Source organism: Phyllobates terribilis, unplaced genomic scaffold, assembly GCF_046119375.1.
Source record: "Phyllobates terribilis strain yellow unplaced genomic scaffold, ASM4611937v1 Scaffold_255__1_contigs__length_2797608, whole genome shotgun sequence".
Classification (NCBI taxonomy): Eukaryota; Metazoa; Chordata; class Amphibia; order Anura; family Dendrobatidae; genus Phyllobates; species Phyllobates terribilis.
This window is the reverse complement of record NW_027363015.1, coordinates 2,646,994-2,665,308: the sequence shown is the minus strand read 5'-3', so window position 1 is coordinate 2,665,308 and position 18,315 is coordinate 2,646,994. Positions and strand designations below refer to the sequence as shown.

The following is an 18,315-nucleotide window of genomic DNA, read 5'->3' as shown; positions in this document are numbered from 1 at the left end:
GATTTGTTAACTGATTTTTTTCTTAGAGACTCCTGGAAAGAGATCCGTAGTAATGATCCCGGTTATACTTGGGAGAACTCTTCTTCTAAATCTCGTATTGATTTTATTTTCATGTCCCAATATGTGAATGTCAAATCTGTTGTCTTAATCCCAAACATTTTTTCAGATCATAAGATGTTGCTATCAGAGTTAGAATTACCTGGGCTTGTCAAGGCAAGAGGAGTTTGGAGGCTAAATACAACATTGTTACAAGATCCTAAGGTAAGAACAGATTTTAAAGCGTTTTTTAATTATTTAAGAACAAAACAACAAAAATTTTTAACTCTGCTAGAATGGTGGGAATACAGCAAGATGAAGATAAAAAGTTTTTTTATCAAGGTCAGCATAGCCAATGCAAGAGAAAAGTCCGCTTGGCATAAAAGGCTTATTACTAAATTGCAGACCTGTTATCAACTAAGAGATGTGGGACTTGAAATGGACGATTTAATTGAAGCAACAAAAAAAGAAATTAAAAAGAGTATAGAGTCGAAGGGTAAGGAAATAATTTATAACTCAAAAATTGAAGTGATGGAGAAAAATGAAAAGTGCTCAAGATTTTTTTTTAAAAAAGTAGTTGCTGCTAAGGAAATGATAACAGAATTAGAGGGTGAAACTACAACTGAAGGTATGCTCAACCAAGCTCACCAGTTTTATCAGCAGCTTTTTAATGAGAAAACTATAGACCAGTCTTTTACTGAAGATGCCCTTAATTCATTAAAAAATAGTCTGAGCCGCGAAGACCAAGAATTGTTATGCACTGAAGTCACCTTGTCGGAAGTAGATGCTGCTATCAAAAGTTTTTCCTATGGGAAAACCCCTGGTTCTGACGGTTTGCCTGTTGAATTTTATCGTGAATTTTGGAATTTTTTAAAACCCGACTTGTTTTTAGTAATCAAAGAAGCTTTTAAGTGTGATATCCTGCCTATATCTTGGAGAAGTGGTCTGGTCTCCCTGATTTTTAAAAAAGGAGCCAAATCCCATCTGGCAAACTGGAGACCAATCACACTGTTGAATGTTGATTACAAGTTGATGTCCAAAATTTTAGTGAACCGTTTTAAAAAAGTTTTATCCAAAGTTATTTATGAGGACCAGGTATGTGGGGTGCCAGGAAGAGGAGTTGCGGAGCATCTCAATACCATCCGCGATGTCATATGGTACCAGCAATCCAGGAAGCAAGACTTAGCAATTTTATCGTTGGATTTTCAAAAGGCTTTTGATCGTGTCTCTCATTGTTTTTTATGGTTGGTTTTAAAAAAAATGGGCTTCCCTGAAATTTTTATCAAGCAAGTGGCACTTTTATATAAGAACTCTTTTAGTAAAATTTTAATCAATGGATTTTTGTCTAATGAAGTGTTTTTGCATTCAGGTGTGAAGCAAGGCTGCCCTTTGTCCCCAGTGCTATTTATATGTGCAATAGAGCCTCTTTTATCTATGCTACGAGAGGATAAAGTGATTAAAGGTGTCCCTATCCCTGGAGGACATGGAAGAGATGTGAAGGTAATGGGCTACATGGATGATATTACTATTTTTTGTTCATCACCTGCCGCTCTCAGGAGAGCTATAAGAACGACCAATTTTTTTTGTGAAGCCTCAGGGTTTAAGTTAAACATTGAGAAATGTGATTGTTTTGTCCGTGGCAATTGGGCGGATGTGTCCATCCCTGATCTCCCGATGCAGTCAGAGAAGATTAAAATTCTGGGCGTGATTTTTGATCGACAGAATGATGGAATGAAGAGCTGGGATGGAGTAAGGGACAAAATACAAAAGAAGATTGACTTTTGGAAATTAAGAAAATTAACAATCGAAGGTAAAGTTTTAATTATTAAGGCCCTTCTGCTTCCTGTCATGTTATATCTCAGTTATGTTTATCCCCCAAGTGACCTTACAGCGAGAAGATTACAGAGAATGCTGTTTGAATTTGTGTGGAACTCTAAGTTCGAAAAGGTGAAGAGAGAAACAATGTACAAGATGCACCACCTTGGTGGTAAGGATGTTCCCAACGTCAAACTGTTTTTATACTCCAAGTTTTTTAGCCTCTGTTTTAAATATATGTTTGCTTCAAGCCCTTGGGCACATTTTTTAAGATATGCAGCTGGCCACATTTTTAGGAGGCGAAAGTGGATATCCATTTCTTTAACAAGCCCAGTGTTGTTATCACCTCCACAACAATATGCCATCCTGGAGAAAGTTATCAGATTATATGGCCTAGATTCTTTTGAGATGGAGACATTGAAGAATGCAAGGAAGCTGCTGCAGCAATTAAAAAAGAAAGAAACTTTGACGCCCATAAGCCATTATTCATATAGCAGAGTCACTAAAATATGGAATTTAACAAATGCACCTTACCTGATGAATCAACATAAAGATTTAGCTTGGATGATTGTGCAGGAATGTTTACCGACTCGTGATTTCCAGTATAAAAGAAGACTTAGTACTATACAAACCTGCCCGAGGCATCAGTGCAATAATGATGAGACTACTATGCACCTTATTTGGAATTGTGATTTTGCACAGCAAGTGTGGAAAGACTGTGGTGAGCTTTTAAAATTTTTATCTGGTCTTAATTTTTTAAGCCATGAAGTGGTTTTATATGGGATTTTACCAAACATGACGAAAGAAAAAGAGAGAGTTTTATGGTGCACTTTGAGTTGTGTTAAAAGTGCTCTATGGAAGACCAGAAACATATTGTTGTTTAAAAGAGACTATATAGAAGTCAAGGATTGTATAAGACTGGCATTAAGTGAAATTTATATGTACTACCTAATGGATATGAAGAAGCTTGGAAAGAAAAGAGCCCTGAGTATATGGAACTATCACCTATGGAAGATGTTATTTTAAAGCTCTGAAGAAAAGATAAAGACTACGATATTTTAAATATAAACGCAAAATCTGTTCTTATCAGTTTAATATCTGATACGTCCCCTATCTGGGGACCATATATTAAATGGATTTTTAGAACAGGGAGATGGAAAAAGAGCTTGCTCTGTCCACTCCACGCATTGACCTGGTATTGCAGTATCTCCAGGACCGGTGCACCCCTTCTTTAATGCAGTTTCTAAAATCAGAAAGAATTGAATTCAATGTTTTTTGTTCATTTTGCTTGTTTGTCGGATTTGGGGATGGACTCTTTGGCTTTGCTTTTCTTCTCCTCATTGGATTTTTCATGTTCAAAGTTGCAGAAGCCAGATTACAAGCTCATTTTGGTTCAACTTCAGCAACTGTGCATTGCATTGCCATGTAATGTGATGCAATGCTATCTTTCTAGCTCTCCCTTTTTACTTCCTTTTGGATAAACAGACATATTAGGCAAGCATTTTGGAGCTTTCACCTAAATAACTACAGGTGGTGAGATAAGCTGCACAATATAATTGACCTTTCAGTATATTGTTGCACACACACCATCTATTTAGCAAATGCCCTTGTTATCAACAGCAGCCTTTTAAACTCACCTGAGCTAACAGGTATGTGCGCTGGTTACTCTGCTGCGCTTAAAATTTCTTTTTTGGTTTGCTACAATGCCTTTTCTGAAACGTTGTCTCCTTCTGCTGGAACACTGACTTCTTTCATTTAATGCCTGCAGACTATAAAAGAGAACCCAACCCAAAAAGTTTGGTTGATTAGTCTGTGGCATTCTGTTAAACTGTTGCTTATGGCGGTCTCTGTGAGCTTCTCAGCAACATTCAGCCAGCCAGGTATCCTGCCTGCAGTAGATGGAATGTGGCAATGGAACGCTGGCTGCGCGTGTCATAATAGGCTCTGAGCCTTTATATACCTGTGCACAGCAGCAGCCACCTTCAGTCTGCTGCTGGACAGCCAGCAGCAGCAGCAGCAGGAGAGGTATGTAATCAGGAGCCCTCCTGCTAAGGGTAGACAGCTGCTCGTTCCACCCCACCCCCCGCCTTAATTGGTTCTCCTCCCTTCCAACGGTGTTGAGGCGGGTGGGAACAGCAGGGGGTGAAGGTGCTGTGTTTAAAGAGGTGGAGTTATGCAGATCTAAAACGCGTGGATTGCAGCAGCAGCAAGCCGAAAAGTGCAGGCATGTAAGGGATCTAGAGGTTGACAACATGTCTTCTTAACGGGAGTCCAGGAGCTCATCTCCACAAATGGACTTTTCAGGATCCTTGGGTGGCTCCGTAGTTTGAAACCAATTCTAGTTATCGCTTCTCGGCCTTTTGGCTAAGATCAAGTGTAGTATCTGTTCTTATCAGTTTAATATCTGATACGTCCCCTATCTGGGGACCATATATTAAATGGATTTTTAGAACAGGGAGATGGAAAAAGAGCTTGCTCTGTCCACTCCACGCATTGACCTGGTATTGCAGTATCTCCAGGACCGGTGCACCCCTTCTTTAATGCAGTTTCTAAAATCAGAAAGAATTGAATTCAATGTTTTTTGTTCATTTTGCTTGTTTGTCGGATTTGGGGATGGACTCTTTGGCTTTGCTTTTCTTCTCCTCATTGGATTTTTCATGTTCAAAGTTGCAGAAGCCAGATTACAAGCTCATTTTGGTTCAACTTCAGCAACTGTGCATTGCATTGCCATGTAATGTGATGCAATGCTATCTTTCTAGCTCTCCCTTTTTACTTCCTTTTGGATAAACAGACATATTAGGCAAGCATTTTGGAGCTTTCACCTAAATAACTACAGGTGGTGAGATAAGCTGCACAATATAATTGACCTTTCAGTATATTGTTGCACACACACCATCTATTTAGCAAATGCCCTTGTTATGAACAGCAGCCTTTTAAACTCACCTGAGCTAACAGGTATGTGCGCTGGTTACTCTGCTGCACTTAAAATTTCTTTTTTGGTTTGCTACAATGCCTTTTCTGAAACGTTGTCTCCTTCTGCTGGAACACTGACATCTTTCATTTAATGCCTGCAGACTATAAAAGAGAACCCAAACCAAAAAGTTTGGTTGATTAGTCTGTGGCATTCTGTTAAACTGTTGCTTATGGCGGTCTCTGTGAGCTTCTCAGCGACATTCAGCCAGCCAGGTATCCTGCCTGCAGTAGATGGAATGTGGCAATGGAACGCTGGCTGCACGTGTCATAATAGGCTCTGAGCCTTTATATACCTGTGCACAGCAGCAGCCACCTTCAGTCTGCTGCTGGACAGCCAGCAGCAGCAGCAGCAGGAGAGGTATGTAATCAGGAGCCCTCCTGCTAAGGGTAGACAGCTGCTCGTTCCACCCCACCCCCCGCCTTAATTGGTTCTCCTCCCTTCCAACGGTGTTGAGGCGGGTGGGAACAGCAGGGGGTGAAGGTGCTGTGTTTAAAGAGGTGGAGTTATGCAGATCTAAAACGCGTGGATTGCAGCAGCAGCAAGCCGAAAAGTGCAGGCATGTAAGGGATCTAGAGGTTGACAACATGTCTTCTTAACGGGAGTCCAGGAGCTCATCTCCACAAATGGACTTTTCAGGATCCTTGGGTGGCTCCGTAGTTTGAAACCAATTCTGGTTATCGCTTCTCGGCCTTTTGGCTAAGATCAAGTGTAGTATCTGTTCTTATCAGTTTAATATCTGATACGTCCCCTATCTGGGGACCATATATTAAATGGATTTTTAGAACAGGGAGATGGAAAAAGAGCTTGCTCTGTCCACTCCACGCATTGACCTGGTATTGCAGTATCTCCAGGACCGGTGCACCCCTTCTTTAATGCAGTTTCTAAAATCAGAAAGAATTGAATTCAATGTTTTTTGTTCATTTTGCTTGTTTGTCGGATTTGGGGATGGACTCTTTGGCTTTGCTTTTCTTCTCCTCATTGGATTTTTCATGTTCAAAGTTGCAGAAGCCAGATTACAAGCTCATTTTGGTTCAACTTCAGCAACTGTGCATTGCATTGCCATGTAATGTGATGCAATGCTATCTTTCTAGCTCTCACTTTTTACTTCCTTTTGGATAAACAGACATATTAGGCAAGCATTTTGGAGCTTTCACCTAAATAACTACAGGTGGTGAGATAAGCTGCACAATATAATTGACCTTTCAGTATATTGTTGCACACACACCATCTATTTAGCAAATGCCCTTGTTATCAACAGCAGCCTTTTAAACTCACCTGAGCTAACTGGTATGTGCGCTGGTTACTCTGCTGCGCTTAAAATTTCTTTTTTGGTTTGCTACAATGCCTTTTCTGAAACGTTGTCTCCTTCTGCTGGAACACTGACTTCTTTCATTTAATGCCTGCAGACTATAAAAGAGAACCCAACCCAAAAAGTTTGGTTGATTAGTCTGTGGCATTCTGTTAAACTGTTGCTTATGGCGGTCTCTGTGAGCTTCTCAGCGACATTCAGCCAGCCAGGTATCCTGCCTGCAGTAGATGGAATGTGGCAATGGAACGCTGGCTGCGCGTGTCATAATAGGCTCTGAGCCTTTATATACCTGTGCACAGCAGCAGCCACCTTCAGTCTGCTGCTGGACAGCCAGCAGCAGCAGCAGCAGGAGAGGTATGTAATCAGGAGCCCTCCTGCTAAGGGTAGACAGCTGCTCGTTCCACCCCACCCCCCGCCTTAATTGGTTCTCCTCCCTTCCAACGGTGTTGAGGCGGGTGGGAACAGCAGGGGGTGAAGGTGCTGTGTTTAAAGAGGTGGAGTTATGCAGATCTAAAACGCGTGGATTGCAGCAGCAGCAAGCCGAAAAGTGCAGGCATGTAAGGGATCTAGAGGTTGACAACATGTCTTCTTAACGGGAGTCCAGGAGCTCATCTCCACAAATGGACTTTTCAGGATCCTTGGGTGGCTCCGTAGTTTGAAACCAATTCTGGTTATCGCTTCTCGGCCTTTTGGCTAAGATCAAGTGTAGTATCTGTTCTTATCAGTTTAATATCTGATACGTCCCCTATCTGGGGACCATATATTAAATGGATTTTTAGAACAGGGAGATGGAAAAAGAGCTTGCTCTGTCCACTCCACGCATTGACCTGGTATTGCAGTATCTCCAGGACCGGTGCACCCCTTCTTTAATGCAGTTTCTAAAATCAGAAAGAATTGAATTCAATGTTTTTTGTTCATTTTGCTTGTTTGTCGGATTTGGGGATGGACTCTTTGGCTTTGCTTTTCTTCTCCTCATTGGATTTTTCATGTTCAAAGTTGCAGAAGCCAGATTACAAGCTCATTTTGGTTCAACTTCAGCAACTGTGCATTGCATTGCCATGTAATGTGATGCAATGCTATCTTTCTAGCTCTCCCTTTTTACTTCCTTTTGGATAAACAGACATATTAGGCAAGCATTTTGGAGCTTTCACCTAAATAACTACAGGTGGTGAGATAAGCTGCACAATATAATTGACCTTTCAGTATATTGTTGCACACACACCATCTATTTAGCAAATGCCCTTGTTATCAACAGCAGCCTTTTAAACTCACCTGAGCTAACAGGTATGTGCGCTGGTTACTCTGCTGCGCTTAAAATTTCTTTTTTGGTTTGCTACAATGCCTTTTCTGAAACGTTGTCTCCTTCTGCTGGAACACTGACTTCTTTCATTTAATGCCTGCAGACTATAAAAGAGAACCCAACCCAAAAAGTTTGGTTGATTAGTCTGTGGCATTCTGTTAAACTGTTGCTTATGGCGGTCTCTGTGAGCTTCTCAGCGACATTCAGCCAGCCAGGTATCCTGCCTGCAGTAGATGGAATGTGGCAATGGAACGCTGGCTGCACGTGTCATAATAGGCTCTGAGCCTTTATATACCTGTGCACAGCAGCAGCCACCTTCAGTCTGCTGCTGGACAGCCAGCAGCAGCAGCAGCAGGAGAGGTATGTAATCAGGAGCCCTCCTGCTAAGGGTAGACAGCTGCTCGTTCCACCCCACCCCCCGCCTTAATTGGTTCTCCTCCCTTCCAACGGTGTTGAGGCGGGTGGGAACAGCAGGGGGTGAAGGTGCTGTGTTTAAAGAGGTGGAGTTATGCAGATCTAAAACGCGTGGATTGCAGCAGCAGCAAGCCGAAAAGTGCAGGCATGTAAGGGATCTAGAGGTTGACAACATGTCTTCTTAACGGGAGTCCAGGAGCTCATCTCCACAAATGGACTTTTCAGGATCCTTGGGTGGCTCCGTAGTTTGAAACCAATTCTGGTTATCGCTTCTCGGCCTTTTGGCTAAGATCAAGTGTAGTATCTGTTCTTATCAGTTTAATATCTGATACGTCCCCTATCTGGGGACCATATATTAAATGGATTTTTAGAACAGGGAGATGGAAAAAGAGCTTGCTCTGTCCACTCCACGCATTGACCTGGTATTGCAGTATCTCCAGGACCGGTGCACCCCTTCTTTAATGCAGTTTCTAAAATCAGAAAGAATTGAATTCAATGTTTTTTGTTCATTTTGCTTGTTTGTCGGATTTGGGGATGGACTCTTTGGCTTTGCTTTTCTTCTCCTCATTGGATTTTTCATGTTCAAAGTTGCAGAAGCCAGATTACAAGCTCATTTTGGTTCAACTTCAGCAACTGTGCATTGCATTGCCATGTAATGTGATGCAATGCTATCTTTCTAGCTCTCACTTTTTACTTCCTTTTGGATAAACAGACATATTAGGCAAGCATTTTGGAGCTTTCACCTAAATAACTACAGGTGGTGAGATAAGCTGCACAATATAATTGACCTTTCAGTATATTGTTGCACACACACCATCTATTTAGCAAATGCCCTTGTTATCAACAGCAGCCTTTTAAACTCACCTGAGCTAACTGGTATGTGCGCTGGTTACTCTGCTGCGCTTAAAATTTCTTTTTTGGTTTGCTACAATGCCTTTTCTGAAACGTTGTCTCCTTCTGCTGGAACACTGACTTCTTTCATTTAATGCCTGCAGACTATAAAAGAGAACCCAACCCAAAAAGTTTGGTTGATTAGTCTGTGGCATTCTGTTAAACTGTTGCTTATGGCGGTCTCTGTGAGCTTCTCAGCGACATTCAGCCAGCCAGGTATCCTGCCTGCAGTAGATGGAATGTGGCAATGGAACGCTGGCTGCGCGTGTCATAATAGGCTCTGAGCCTTTATATACCTGTGCACAGCAGCAGCCACCTTCAGTCTGCTGCTGGACAGCCAGCAGCAGCAGCAGCAGGAGAGGTATGTAATCAGGAGCCCTCCTGCTAAGGGTAGACAGCTGCTCGTTCCACCCCACCCCCCGCCTTAATTGGTTCTCCTCCCTTCCAACGGTGTTGAGGCGGGTGGGAACAGCAGGGGGTGAAGGTGCTGTGTTTAAAGAGGTGGAGTTATGCAGATCTAAAACGCGTGGATTGCAGCAGCAGCAAGCCGAAAAGTGCAGGCATGTAAGGGATCTAGAGGTTGACAACATGTCTTCTTAACGGGAGTCCAGGAGCTCATCTCCACAAATGGACTTTTCAGGATCCTTGGGTGGCTCCGTAGTTTGAAACCAATTCTGGTTATCGCTTCTCGGCCTTTTGGCTAAGATCAAGTGTAGTATCTGTTCTTATCAGTTTAATATCTGATACGTCCCCTATCTGGGGACCATATATTAAATGGATTTTTAGAACAGGGAGATGGAAAAAGAGCTTGCTCTGTCCACTCCACGCATTGACCTGGTATTGCAGTATCTCCAGGACCGGTGCACCCCTTCTTTAATGCAGTTTCTAAAATCAGAAAGAATTGAATTCAATGTTTTTTGTTCATTTTGCTTGTTTGTCGGATTTGGGGATGGACTCTTTGGCTTTGCTTTTCTTCTCCTCATTGGATTTTTCATGTTCAAAGTTGCAGAAGCCAGATTACAAGCTCATTTTGGTTCAACTTCAGCAACTGTGCATTGCATTGCCATGTAATGTGATGCAATGCTATCTTTCTAGCTCTCCCTTTTTACTTCCTTTTGGATAAACAGACATATTAGGCAAGCATTTTGGAGCTTTCACCTAAATAACTACAGGTGGTGAGATAAGCTGCACAATATAATTGACCTTTCAGTATATTGTTGCACACACACCATCTATTTAGCAAATGCCCTTGTTATCAACAGCAGCCTTTTAAACTCACCTGAGCTAACAGGTATGTGCGCTGGTTACTCTGCTGCGCTTAAAATTTCTTTTTTGGTTTGCTACAATGCCTTTTCTGAAACGTTGTCTCCTTCTGCTGGAACACTGACTTCTTTCATTTAATGCCTGCAGACTATAAAAGAGAACCCAACCCAAAAAGTTTGGTTGATTAGTCTGTGGCATTCTGTTAAACTGTTGCTTATGGCGGTCTCTGTGAGCTTCTCAGCGACATTCAGCCAGCCAGGTACCCTGCCTGCAGTAGATGGAATGTGGCAATGGAACGCTGGCTGCGCGTGTCATAATAGGCTCTGAGCCTTTATATACCTGTGCACAGCAGCAGCCACCTTCAGTCTGCTGCTGGACAGCCAGCAGCAGCAGCAGCAGGAGAGGTATGTAATCAGGAGCCCTCCTGCTAAGGGTAGACAGCTGCTCGTTCCACCCCACCCCCCGCCTTAATTGGTTCTCCTCCCTTCCAACGGTGTTGAGGCGGGTGGGAACAGCAGGGGGTGAAGGTGCTGTGTTTAAAGAGGTGGAGTTATGCAGATCTAAAACGCGTGGATTGCAGCAGCAGCAAGCCGAAAAGTGCAGGCATGTAAGGGATCTAGAGGTTGACAACATGTCTTCTTAACGGGAGTCCAGGAGCTCATCTCCACAAATGGACTTTTCAGGATCCTTGGGTGGCTCCGTAGTTTGAAACCAATTCTGGTTATCGCTTCTCGGCCTTTTGGCTCAGACCTAGTGTTTGGACAAGAGGTTCCTTGTGTACTAGCCCTCGGCCTTCCAGCATCGCCACTTCGGTGGCTTAAGCTGGATGCTGCTATAGGGGGAGAGTGAGGAGGAAACGAGAAGGCAATTCCTGAAGCGACCATGGGTGTCAAGCTTCACTTTGCTGGGACCGGGGATCCCCGGGTCAAGAATGCTTTCCGTATCGAGGTCTCTGAGGAAAAGAAGGACCATTTCTCGTTGTCATACCTGGTCAACGCCATTTTTTATGAAATCCTGAAGATCCAGAAGTCGGAGATCATCTGTTTGCAGGAGTTCAGAAGGGAGCATAGGTACGTCTTGGTGCTTTCTTCTATGGCGGCTTGCCAAAACCTTTTCAAAACTCTTCAAGTCCTTTCAGAGCACCCTCAGCTGGATGGACTTATCTTCACTGTACTCTACTCTAAGGGGGATATCCCGGTGGTAGTATTCATGCACAACCCCTTTATCTCCCGGGATGATATCACTGCATTCCTGAGAAGACACTGCATTTTTGTGCAATTCTCCCATAAAATCTTAAATGGAGAAGGGCTGTGGACTGGGAAGTATAAATACTTTGTGAGGTTTGGGATAGACCCTCATGGTCCTGGAGGTATTCACTATCCTCCCCTGAACTTTACAATTGGAAGAGACTCTGGATATCTGTTTTTTCCCGAGGCGCCATTGTTCTGCAGGAGATGCAACATGTTCGGGCATATCCAGGATTTCTGCAAGCAATTGCCAAACTGTAGAAAGTGCAATAAGTACGGTCATCTGGCGAAGGATTGTTCCAACCCGGTGGTATGTGATGCCTGCGGGGAGGAAGGACATGTGATTCGGGATTGTAAGGCTAAAGTCAAGCCTAGGTCCTTCTCCGAAGTGACCAAAGGTAAGCCTACTGTCCCTGCTGTTACCCCACAGGTGACTACTGCAGAGATCAATGAGGAGACGGAGCCCCCTGAGGTTGAAGATCTGGTGGGTGAGGCCCAGAACCTGTTGGACCCTCCGGCCCCTGCTGGGCCAGGTATGGAGATCTCCGAGTTGGATGTGGACCTCCCTCATCAGTCCGAAATATGTGGTGAGGGTGACATGGATGTGTCTCTAGCTCGAACCCCTGCATTGTCCTGGGGTGCTACAGACGAAGAGGTGGCCAGGGATGGTGGCCAAGGAGACTTTACTTCTGGGAGGTCTTTTGATGATGATGATACTCCTGAACTGGCCAATAAAAAACCCAGACGAGAGTACTCACCTGCCAGCGGAGGGTGCGACAGTCCTGCAAGTGACCGCATTTACCCGCAGGATGTCTTCTCCCCTGATGCTCCTTACCTTGGCATCCCTGAGAGCATCAACACCTTTGGGGTGCTTTCCCAGTCTGATGATAATGGATGAGTATGGTGTGATCAACATTGAGTCATGTATTTCTTTTCATTAATTAATGTCTTGCCAATCTGGTTGGGATGTAGTGTCCCTAAATGTAAGGCAGATCAGATCTAAAATCAGAAGAACAACTGTTCTGGACTACCTGAAACATTTAGGTGCTGATGTTTTTTGCCTTCAGGAGTGTGGGATTCAGGATGCTCCTTGTGACAAAGACTGGCCTTACGGACAGCATATCTGGTCAGGGTCTAATCATAATAAAAATGATGGGGTGGGGATATTAGTTGGGAATAAAGAAATCTCTATTGATAGTTATATTGTGGTGGAGGTGGGCCGATGTTTAATTGCATTTTTGAGTTATAGAGGGTGGCGGGTCAGAATTATTAATTTATATTGCCCTACAGGGAAGGAAGAGCGGCTTGCTCTTCTTGAAAAATTAAGTTTTTTTCTTCCAGGGAAATCTCCCACTATTTTTGTTGGGGACGTTAATTGTGTCACAGAAGGAAAGTGTGACATAACAGGAAAGAAATTGTCCCATTTAATTTGTGATTTTTCCTTTTTAGATGCAGCAGTTGTTGTTCTTGGCATGCCACCACCGCCGACATACCATGCTGACCGTGGTGAGATTCATTCCAGAATTGATTTAATGTTATTTTCTAAAAATATGGTATGTTTGGATTTTTCTCAACAAAAGGTACCTTTTTCGGACCATGAATGTTTGAGAGGCGTGTTTTGTGCGAATGGTGACCAAGTGTATGGCGGTGGGGTATGGAAGTTGAATGCAAGGCTGTTAGAGGATGATGAGGTGATGAATGAGTTTAATGTAAAGTATGAAAGATGGAGAATGCGTAAGAAGGATTTTGTGTGTGTTCTTGACTGGTGGGACTGGGTGAAAGTGCAATTTAAAACTTTCTTCAAAAAGTGGGGCTATAGAAAAGCTGCCAGATATAGGAATAGGTTTAATGACCTTAATAGACGGATTGACTGGTTGAGAAAGTGTGTTGCAAGTGGTTTGGAGATGTCTGATCAACTTACTGAGGCTAAGAATGAATTGAAGCGTGTGTTGGATGAGAAAGGAAAGGAAATTATATATCGTACTAAAATTGAGCACCTGGAGAAAAATGAGAAGTGTACGAGGTTCTTTTTTAAAAAAATGAATGGTAGGAAGACTGATATGAATGAAGTTGTGAATGAAAGTGGAACCAACTGTATGGGTGAGGATGTGCTGAAAGAAGTGAATAGGTTTTATAGCAAGTTGTATGATGAGAAATGGATTGACTCTGGGCTTGTGTCATATGTTCTGAATGGTGTGGAGAAAAAACTTGATTCTGAGGAGCGTGATCTGTTGTGTGAGGATGTAGTTCTGGATGAAGTGAAGAATGTGGTGTGGAGTGCTAAAAAGAGTAAGACTCCTGGGAAAGATGGTATACCTGTAGAGTTGTATGTGAAAGCATGGGAAGTTTTGGGAACAGATTTGACTGAGGTATGTAAGTATATGTGGGTGAATGGTAGGTTGTGTGAATCAATGAAAGAAGGAGTGGTTGTGCTTGTGTATAAAAAGGGTGAGAGGAAACGTTTGGAAAACTGGAGACCAATAACACTGCTGAATTCAGATTATAAGGTCTACAGTAAGTTACTGGCAAATCGTATGCGTGAAGTGATTGGTAGTGTTGTGGAGGAGGACCAAGTATGTGCAGTGCCTGGAAGAAGTATGAGTGATAACTTGTTATTGTTGAGAGATATGATTGGGGATTGCAAGGATAGAAAGCAGAAATGTATGACTTTAGCTATTGATTTTGAGAAGGCGTTTGACAGGGTTTCGCATGTGTTTTTGTTTAAAGTACTGGAAAGAATGGGGTTTCCTAGAGAATTTGTGAATTGTGTAAAATCATTGTATGATTGTGTGTCAAGTGAGTTCTTGGTTAATGGGTGGCTGTGTGACAAAGTGAAGATTAGGTCAGGAGTAAGGCAGGGGTGTCCTATGTCCCCCGTCTTATTTGTATGTGTAATAGAACCATTGTTATGTTTGATTAGACGGGATAAAATGATGAGAGGTTTGTTGGTGCCTGGTAGTGGTGGTAAGCATGTGAAAGTGTTAGGTTATATGGATGATGTTGTGGTTGTGAGTGAAAGTATGGCTTCTTTGAGTAGAATTAAATTGCTTTTGGATTTTTTTGTTGGTGCGTCTGGTTTTAGGGTAAATTGGAATAAATGTAGTTTTAAATGTTTTGGAGATAGTAGTATTCGTATGGATGGTGTAAAGTGTGAAGTGGGTGCAATCAAGATTTTGGGCGTATTATTTAATGATGACTTAAAAGGGAATGAAAGTTGGGAAGAGTGTGGTATGCGGGTTGAACGTAAATTGAATTTTTGGCGAATGAGAGAATTGACTCTGCGTGGTAAGGTATTAATTATCAAAGCAGTGATTCTCCCTATCCTGCTTTATGTGGCGACTGTTTTTCCTTCTCCTTACAGGAAAATTAAGAGAATAGAGAAGTTGGTATTCACATTCCTGTGGTGTAGTAAGATGGAGAAGTTGAAGCGGGAGAGCCTTTTTAAGGCTTGTCAGCATGGTGGGCTGGCCTTTCCCAATATTGAAGTTTTTTTAGGTCTTAATTATATTAAGACTGTGGTTATTTTGCTGGGTAAAGGCAATAAAGGTGCTTTTATGGCTAATTATTCTGCTGGATGGATGTTGTATGGGTTATGCTGGAGGAAGAGAGATGCGAGTGTGCCTGTGGCCTTTAAGTGTCCTGTTTGGTATGAGGTGATTGAGAAATTTGTGAGAAAGCATGATTTGTTGAGTGTGGGAATGAATGATTTTAGAATGACCAAGAATGTGGTGAAAAGAATGAGTGCAAATGAGGTAGAGTGTAATATTGTTGGGCTGAGAGGGAATGAGGTTTCAGATGCATGGAAGAAGTTAGATACGTATGGGATGTCAAACAAACAGAAGGATGTGGTGTGGATGACTTTACATAATATTTTACCTGTGAGAGAAGTGCAGAAGAAAAGAGAGTTGATAAGAACAGATGTGTGTCCGAGAGTGGGATGTGGTGGTTGTGAGACTGTGAGGCATGTTATGTGGGATTGTGAGTACGCGTACAGTGTGTGGAAGTGTGTAGGTGGATTGTGTAAGGGTTTAGCAGGCGTGAATTTTGTGGATTGGCGTGTGGCGATGTTTGGAATTGGTGCGTGTAGTCGGTCTAAAGATAGAATTTTATGGTTGATAATGGCTTGTGTGATGGAGAGTTTGTGGGATGCAAGGAACCTTGGACTTTTCAAGAGGAAATCTTTATCAGTGAATGAATGTGTTAGACTTATTCTTTCAAGACTATACCTGATATATAAGTTGGACAGCAGAGGCGGTGGTGGCACAGATGCCGAAGGGATTTGGAAATTTAAAAAGTGGCATTACCTTATCAAATACCAGTGATTTTTTTCTTTGTGATTCCTTGAAGTTTCTGCATTTGTGTTACGTAAAGGATGTTCCCTTGTGATTATATTTCGTCTTATACTACTGCTGAATAAATAGAACCATGATGATGAGAAGTTTTAAGTAGCAAATTTTGGAGAAATTCATACTGTTTGCTAAAAAACTAAACTGAATGGTTTAAAAAAAAAAAAAAAAAAAAAATCTGTTCTTATCAGTTTAATATCTGATACGTCCCCTATCTGGGGACCATATATTAAATGGATTTTTAGAACAGGGAGATGGAAAAAGAGCTTGCTCTGTCCACTCCACGCATTGACCTGGTATTGCAGTATCTCCAGGACCGGTGCACCCCTTCTTTAATGCAGTTTCTAAAATCAGAAAGAATTGAATTCAATGTTTTTTGTTCATTTTGCTTGTTTGTCGGATTTGGGGATGGACTCTTTGGCTTTGCTTTTCTTCTCCTCATTGGATTTTTCATGTTCAAAGTTGCAGAAGCCAGATTACAAGCTCATTTTGGTTCAACTTCAGCAACTGTGCATTGCATTGCCATGTAATGTGATGCAATGCTATTTTTCTAGCTCTCCCTTTTTACTTCCTTTTGGATAAACAGACATATTAGGCAAGCATTTTGGAGCTTTCACCTAAATAACTACAGGTGGTGAGATAAGCTGCACAATATAATTGACCTTTCAGTATATTGTTGCACACACACCATCTATTTAGCAAATGCCCTTGTTATCAACAGCAGCCTTTTAAACTCACCTGAGCTAACAGGTATGTGCGCTGGTTACTCTGCTGCGCTTAAAATTTCTTTTTTGGTTTGCTACAATGCCTTTTCTGAAACGTTGTCTCCTTCTGCTGGAACACTGACTTCTTTCATTTAATGCCTGCAGACTATAAAAGAGAACCCAACCCAAAAAGTTTGGTTGATTAGTCTGTGGCATTCTGTTAAACTGTTGCTTATGGCGGTCTCTGTGAGCTTCTCAGCGACATTCAGCAAGCCAGGTACCCTGCCTGCAGTAGATGGAATGTGGCAATGGAACGCTGGCTGCGCGTGTCATAATAGGCTCTGAGCCTTTATATACCTGTGCACAGCAGCAGCCACCTTCAGTCTGCTGCTGGACAGCCAGCAGCAGCAGCAGCAGGAGAGGTATGTAATCAGGAGCCCTCCTGCTAAGGGTAGACAGCTGCTCGTTCCACCCCATCCCCCGCCTTAATTGGTTCTCCTCCCTTCCAACGGTGTTGAGGCGGGTGGGAACAGCAGGGGGTGAAGGTGCTGTGTTTAAAGAGGTGGAGTTATGCAGATCTAAAACGCGTGGATTGCAGCAGCAGCAAGCCGAAAAGTGCAGGCATGTAAGGGATCTAGAGGTTGACAACATGTCTTCTTAACGGGAGTCCAGGAGCTCATCTCCACAAATGGACTTTTCAGGATCCTTGGGTGGCTCCGTAGTTTGAAACCAATTCTGGTTATCGCTTCTCGGCCTTTTGGCTAAGATCAAGTGTAGTATCTGTTCTTATCAGTTTAATATCTGATACGTCCCCTATCTGGGGACCATATATTAAATGGATTTTTAGAACAGGGAGATGGAAAAAGAGCTTGCTCTGTCCACTCCACGCATTGACCTGGTATTGCAGTATCTCCAGGACCGGTGCACCCCTTCTTTAATGCAGTTTCTAAAATCAGAAAGAATTGAATTCAATGTTTTTTGTTCATTTTGCTTGTTTGTCGGATTTGGGGATGGACTCTTTGGCTTTGCTTTTCTTCTCCTCATTGGATTTTTCATGTTCAAAGTTGCAGAAGCCAGATTACAAGCTCATTTTGGTTCAACTTCAGCAACTGTGCATTGCATTGCCATGTAATGTGATGCAATGCTATCTTTCTAGCTCTCCCTTTTTACTTCCTTTTGGATAAACAGACATATTAGGCAAGCATTTTGGAGCTTTCACCTAAATAACTACAGGTGGTGAGATAAGCTGCACAATATAATTGACCTTTCAGTATATTGTTGCACACACACCATCTATTTAGCAAATGCCCTTGTTATCAACAGCAGCCTTTTAAACTCACCTGAGCTAACAGGTATGTGCGCTGGTTACTCTGCTGCGCTTAAAATTTCTTTTTTGGTTTGCTACAATGCCTTTTCTGAAACGTTGTCTCCTTCTGCTGGAACACTGACTTCTTTCATTTAATGCCTGCAGACTATAAAAGAGAACCCAACCCAAAAAGTTTGGTTGATTAGTCTGTGGCATTCTGTTAAACTGTTGCTTATGGCGGTCTCTGTGAGCTTCTCAGCGACATTCAGCCAGCCAGGTACCCTGCCTGCAGTAGATGGAATGTGGCAATGGAACGCTGGCTGCGCGTGTCATAATAGGCTCTGAGCCTTTATAAACCTGTGCACAGCAGCAGCCACCTTCAGTCTGCTGCTGGACAGCCAGCAGCAGCAGCAGCAGGAGAGGTATGTAATCAGGAGCCCTCCTGCTAAGGGTAGACAGCTGCTCGTTCCACCCCACCCCCCGCCTTAATTGGTTCTCCTCCCTTCCAACGGTGTTGAGGCGGGTGGGAACAGCAGGGGGTGAAGGTGCTGTGTTTAAAGAGGTGGAGTTATGCAGATCTAAAACGCGTGGATTGCAGCAGCAGCAAGCCGAAAAGTGCAGGCATGTAAGGGATCTAGAGGTTGACAACATGTCTTCTTAACGGGAGTCCAGGAGCTCATCTCCACAAATGGACTTTTCAGGATCCTTGG

The 18,315-nt window shown here is 42.8% G+C and overlaps 6 non-coding genes and 2 pseudogenes across 6 annotated transcripts; all 8 read left to right on the top strand.

Moving 5' to 3' along the window:
- The first annotated feature begins 2,904 nt into the window (after positions 1-2,904).
- Positions 2,905-3,080, top strand: LOC141219185 (U2 spliceosomal RNA; annotated as a pseudogene).
- A 1,115-nt stretch (positions 3,081-4,195) lies between these two features.
- LOC141219058 (U2 spliceosomal RNA) lies at positions 4,196-4,386 on the top strand. The gene has a single exon (XR_012287687.1). It is a non-coding gene; the product is annotated as a U2 spliceosomal RNA (small nuclear RNA).
- A 1,115-nt stretch (positions 4,387-5,501) lies between these two features.
- On the top strand, positions 5,502-5,692 carry LOC141219057 (U2 spliceosomal RNA). Its single transcript, XR_012287686.1, has one exon. It is a non-coding gene; the product is annotated as a U2 spliceosomal RNA (small nuclear RNA).
- A 1,115-nt stretch (positions 5,693-6,807) lies between these two features.
- Positions 6,808-6,998, top strand: LOC141219056 (U2 spliceosomal RNA). The gene has a single exon (XR_012287685.1). It is a non-coding gene; the product is annotated as a U2 spliceosomal RNA (small nuclear RNA).
- A 1,115-nt stretch (positions 6,999-8,113) lies between these two features.
- Positions 8,114-8,304, top strand: LOC141219055 (U2 spliceosomal RNA). Its single transcript, XR_012287684.1, has one exon. It is a non-coding gene; the product is annotated as a U2 spliceosomal RNA (small nuclear RNA).
- Positions 8,305-9,419: 1,115 nt separating this feature from the next.
- LOC141219054 (U2 spliceosomal RNA) lies at positions 9,420-9,610 on the top strand. The gene has a single exon (XR_012287683.1). It is a non-coding gene; the product is annotated as a U2 spliceosomal RNA (small nuclear RNA).
- A 6,106-nt stretch (positions 9,611-15,716) lies between these two features.
- On the top strand, positions 15,717-15,925 carry LOC141219202 (U2 spliceosomal RNA; annotated as a pseudogene).
- Positions 15,926-17,040: 1,115 nt separating this feature from the next.
- Positions 17,041-17,231, top strand: LOC141219052 (U2 spliceosomal RNA). The gene has a single exon (XR_012287680.1). It is a non-coding gene; the product is annotated as a U2 spliceosomal RNA (small nuclear RNA).
- Positions 17,232-18,315: the final 1,084 nt, after the last annotated feature.